We start from the raw sequence: 6,064 nt of genomic DNA on the forward strand, positions 1-6,064 counted from the left end.
GTACCTGCAAGTCGCTCCGATGCCAAAGTCAGAAATAGTTTAACGTTTTTCAGTTAAAAATCACTCTTACTTACCTCTCATATTGATCTCCTATTTATAGAGTTTCCTTAATGAGCTTTTTACTTTACCTTTGGACTTTCTTTCTACACCATTTTTATTATTTACGCACCCCCTAACATGGGTTTCTTATGTAATTTGGGCCTTATATATATATATATATATATATATATATATATATATATATATATCTTTATTCTTTTATTGTATAACCTCTCGGTTTTTGGCTTAAAGCCTATTAACGCAACACTTACGTATAACCTCTCGGTTATATTTAGTATTTTGCTCTCGGCTTAACCTCTCGGTTTTAGCCTACCAGTACACTGGCCCCCTAGGCATAAAGAATTTATTTTTTAAGAAATAAAAAAAAATTATGTCTAAAATTATGGTTTTTGAGATATGATTTGATGTGTTTAAATACCTCGTTTACTGTGTTTTGCTTTCTCAGACTGAATGATTTGACATTAAGACTCTTTGAACCCTTAGATGATTGATTTATTGAACGGCTTGAAAGGGTTGTGACCTTTCAGTATCTAGGGTTCGTTTTTCTTATAAATAGGCCATGTATTCAAGCTGTTATCATTTTCTACGGTTTGTATTGTTTGCGGAGAGGTAGGACGTTTGAAGTCTTCTTCTTTCAAAGGTAACAATGTCTAATTCGAAATCTTCTTCTAGTTCATATGATCTAAGTGATTTTTCAAGCGCGGGTGGTGAATCCACTGGTCGAGTAGTACGAGGAGAACAAGATCTTGAATCGAAGTCTTCGTCTGCTACCCTTTCTTGTATGAAAGACTCAAATGATGTCGTTACCACAGCTGTTGCCGAAAGAGTTAGAATGGTTTCTCCAAAGAAGATACTTCGTCCAGGTTACAACTAGGTTAATCCTAAGGTCCGAGACTTCTTCTCTCGGTATCGCTCTGCTAATGAGCTTCGTAATTTTGTTTCTAATTCTCAAATTTATTATTCTGATTTTGAGAATGATATAATTTCCTTTCGGCGTGTGGGTGATGTTGATAATGTCTGTCATGGTCGAGAGGGTGATAGCAACGAATTTTTTTATTTTTATGCTTGCTTTTTTAGGGACCTCCATATTCGATTGCCTTTAAACGATTTTCAAATGGGCATTCTTAACATTCTTAATATTGCTCCTACCCAGCTTCATCCTAATGGTTGGGCATCAATGCAAGCTTTTAGCATTTTGTGTAAATTGTTGTCACTTTCTCCCAGTCCTAGATCTTTTTTGTATTATTATAGCTCTCGGCCAGGTAAACGACCGAGTTGGTTGTCCTTAATTAGTAAGTTTGATATTTGCTTTCTTAAGCCCTTTACGTCGTCATATAAGGATTTTAAAGGAAAGTTTTTCAAGATCCTAATAGAGCCCGAAGGAAGGGAGTATTTTTTTGATGGGGACACTCCAAAATTTCCCCTGTATTGGACGCGAGATCCATTAAAGTTCAATTCGTGATCTTGCCATTCGATGAATGCTGCTGATCGTTGTGTTATTGAAGTTTTTGGTCATTTCTCGTATCGGATTCCCACCCGTGCTTTACTACAGTTGTATACTTCGAAGAGTCCGCAAGAGGATTTCATCGGTATGTGATTGTTTCGCTTTTTTCTTGTTTTATAGCATGAGATTTTTAACTTTGCTAAATGTTTCATTGATCTTCAGCATTAATGGCGGCCATCGATCCGAAAGGTCGTTCATATTTTACAAAACTTCTTAACAGAACTGGCGATGTTACTCCGCGACGTAAAAATGTAATCAATCGGGTATTGGAGTTGGAAGCTGCAGAACCTTTTTCCCCTACTGAAGTCCCTGAAACTGTGAAGGATGATCATGTCGCTGGTCCTTCGAAAAAGTCCAAGAAACGTGGTAGAAGCAGCAAAAAGTCACATTCTTCTTCTTGACGTCATCGTCATTGTGAGGATGTTTCAACTGAGCCTCTTCCCGAATCCATTTTTGGTGCTTCTATGAAGTATGCCAAGTTTGTTCAAACTTCGTTTACCGAGTCGTCATATAACCTGTTGAAAGCTGATGATTCTGCTTCTTTAGCTGATTCTATCATCGAGCTTTCGAGTAGGACGCTTTTGATTGGTAAAATGCTGAAAGCCAAGAATGGCAACTGTGTGACTCTTGCTGATTTTGAAAAATTAAAGAATGATTTAGCCGAGAGCAATGAGAAAAATGTTGCACTAAGTTTGCAACTGAAAGAGATGAGTTTGGAGAGCAAGCAACTAGGGATTGAAAAAGAAAATCTTGAGAAAAAAGTTTCTGATTTGGAGGCCGCTAGTTCGAAAATTGGTGAAGAAATCAATGATCTTCGTAATAATAATCAACTTCTTGAGAAGAAGGTTTCGGAATTATCTTCGGTGAAGGATTGTGATACCAACACTATTAAAGGTATGGAAGATGAAATTGAGCAGTTAAAGGTGGATGTTTTTGAAGCTCAAAACTTTATCCTGGCGCAGCATAAACTAGGTTTTGCAAAGGCTTTGGCACAGGCAAAGTATTTCTACAAGATTCCCATAGATGAAGGCAATTTTGATGTCATGAAAGATTTCTACAATGGTAACTTAGTACCGGTTAATGAAATTCCTGAGGATGAGGCTGATGATATTGATGCTGAGAGCTAGATGGATATGTGCTCTCATTTTTTGTTTGTAGCTTTTGGTTTTTGTTAACGAGAAGCGAATTTGTTTTGGAATGCTATGACGTTTGATCCATGTATGGATATTTGCATTCTTAATGTAATTCCTTTTTGAAACTTTAGCACGTATAAAGTTTATTGCTTTCTTTTTAATTTTAGTTATTTTGTTTATTATTTATTAGATATTACGTTATGCTTGTTATTTTTGGTTTAACATTGAATGTTATCACAAAACCTCTCGGTTTCAACTTCTCGGTTGCATAAACGTTTCGGTCTTACTCTGCCAGTGTGAACTTCTCGGTTATTTAATTTACATGCTTTAACTGCCATATTTTGGTTAAGAGTTTTTTAAGTATTGTTCTCAATGTCTATAATCTTAAAGCAATAAGATTACTTTTTCAGTTTTTGTCATCTCAAAGTAAATAAGATTACCTTTCGGTTTTTTATCTTTATAGCGTTCTAAACGGAGGATTTTTCGTTCGAAGTGCAAAGAATTCTTTCGGTTTTAAATGCTTTCACTTCAGGTAAAATAATTGTTGAATATTAATGCCGAAAAAGCAAGTCATGAATGTGTGCTACATTAAAATAAATTAGATAAAGATTTACCTAACAGCGTAATAGGCCGAATATTGAAGCCGAAAACGGGAGATAAAAATATCTTCGATTGCAAAAATAAATCAAAATTTAAATCCCAAGGAAGTTGTTTTATTTCGGTTAACTAGAAATCAATACTAAAACCGAAAAGTGAAATTAGAGCCATTAACTATATTGGGTTGTCTAAAACTGCAACCTCCATTCATATTTGCTGCTATTAAAATTATCAATTAGTAAACCATTTGGTTATATTAAAACATTTTATATATCTTGATATTATGCATTCATAGTTTAATTGAATTTTATTTAAATGCTTGAAACGTTGTTTGTGTATAAATCCTACTTGGATCTTTCGGTGTGTGAAACCTAAAGGCATAAAATTATTATTGATCTCGGTACAAGGATCTTTCGGTTGGGTTTTGAAAGCATAACATCAATGTTTACGTAATTAATGTTTCTGGTTTTTTTTTTCGGTTTTAGCTAATAAAATAATATGTGTAGTTTTTATCTTTGATTTTATTTTTTCCATTTACTATAAATTCATGATGAGACTGATGTTATTATTGGAAAACGGGAAATTGATTTAATATATAGTCAATTAACACTTTGAATTGTTTAAAGTATCAAGTTATTAAGCCAGCACTTCACTTGTTAAGGTTGAATAGTTTTATGATATTGATACACGAATGTGCTGGACCTCTCGGTTTTGTAGCAAAACCTTTTGGTTTAGTATGTTTGGAATATGACAAACATGAGAATTATAGATAATATTTTGTCAATTTAAATAATTATTAACTACCTTTCTGCTTTTGAATTATGAATTTATTGCTTTGGACCTTGCGGTTTTGAAGGCATAAAATTATTAAGCATTATTGAATGCATCCAATATTGAAAAGATTATAAAGAAATACTCTTCCGGAAATTTCACTTGCCGTGAAAGCTTCCAAGATCGAAAGAGAAAGTGATAGAAAGAGAATCAACTTAGAAGGTGGCCACCGAAAGAGAAAGTGATAGAAAGATTATATGTTTTTTCGGAAGGGATTTCACCTGAAGTGAAAGCATCCAAGACCGAAAGGATCATAAGGAAATACTCCTTCGGGAGGGATTTCACCTGAAGTGAAAGCATCCAAGACCGGAAGGATCATAAGGAAATACTCTTTCGGGAGGGATTTCACCTGAAGTGAAAGCATCCAAGACCGAAAGGATCATAAGGAAATACTCTTTTGGGAGGGATTTCACCTGTAGTGAAAGCATCCAAGACCAAAAGAATTTTTAAGTGGATGTTTTTGCGTTGTGGAAAAAAAATATCCAAGACCCAAAGCAAAAAATGAAAGTTAACAAGATGAGTTTTGTCACTTGGTAATGCTTCTTCATTAGACGATAAGTATGTACATAAAAGTCTTCTTTTTACATCTTCTATTTTAACTAAAATAGAACTTTAAATGACTCGCATTCCATGTTCTTGGTATCACTTTTTCTTCCAAAGTTTCTAATCTATAAGCTCCATTTTGCAAATTTTCTAGTACCCTGAATGGTCCTTCCCAGTTAGATGCCAGCTTTCCATGTCGTGGATCTTTTCATGCATCGGTTCGCATTCTCCATACCAAATCCCCCTCTTTAAAGTCTCTTAATTTTACTTTCGCATTGAATCTCTTCATCGCTCTTCTCTTTACTGTTGCCTCTTTTATTTTTGCTCGCTCTCTAAGTTCTTCAATAAGATCAAGATCGGTTCTCAAACATTCATTATTAATATTCCAGTCTTCTATTTGCCTTCGTAATGTTGGTTCATTTACTTCTACGGGTAGCATTGCATCCGTTCCATATGTGAGGTTGAATGGTGTTTCACCAGTTGAAGTTTGTGGTGTGCACCTATATGCCCATAATATCTTTGGCAACTTCTCTGCCCACAAACCTTTGGCGCTTCCTAACCTCTTCTTTAACTGTCCGAGGATAACTTTATTTGCAGCTTCCGCTTGTCCATTCGTCTGTGGATGTTCAACTGAAGTGCTTGTTGACTTGATTCCCAAATCTGCATAAAATTCCATAAGTTTTTTGTCAATGAATTGTCGGCCATTGTCAGTTATAATGGTGTGTGGGATTCCAAATCGACATATTATATTTTTCCATACAAACGTTTGAACTTGTTGAGCTGTTATCTTAGTCAATGCTTCTGCTTCTATCCATTTTGTAAAGTAGTCTATGGCTACTATCATGAACTTAGTTTGTCCTCGTCCAAGTGGAAATGGACCAAGTATATCAATTCCCCACTTTGCAAATGGCCATGGAGAAACAATTCCTTGCAACTCTTGTGCTGGTATATGATTTAAACTTCCAAACTCTTGACATTTCTTGCATGTTTAAACATAGATTTCACAATCGGAGTCTTGGCCAGTAATATCCAGCTCTGCAAACATTTGTTGCCATTGTTCGAGCTCCAGTGTAATCCGCAAATTCCTTCATGAAGTTCTTTCACTACATACTGAGCTTGCTCTTTTGATAGACATTTTAACAAAGGCATTGAATGTCCTCTTTTGTAGAGTTCATCTCCGATTAAAACAAAACCAGCTACTTTCTTTGTCATTTTTGTATCCAGTTCAACACCTTGCTCTTGGTTCTTTATTACTTCTATATATGTTTTTATCCATTCATCCTTTGATGTTGCAATATTGAAGCATTCCTCTAAACCAACTGTCGGATGACTGAGGGTTTGTTGTATGACTGAGTTATGTTGCAGTTGCAGTTGTTGACTTGCTAATTTGCATAAT

This window comes from Phaseolus vulgaris, unplaced genomic scaffold (assembly GCF_000499845.2).
Source record: "Phaseolus vulgaris cultivar G19833 unplaced genomic scaffold, P. vulgaris v2.0 scaffold_17, whole genome shotgun sequence".
Taxonomy (NCBI): domain Eukaryota; kingdom Viridiplantae; phylum Streptophyta; class Magnoliopsida; order Fabales; family Fabaceae; genus Phaseolus; species Phaseolus vulgaris.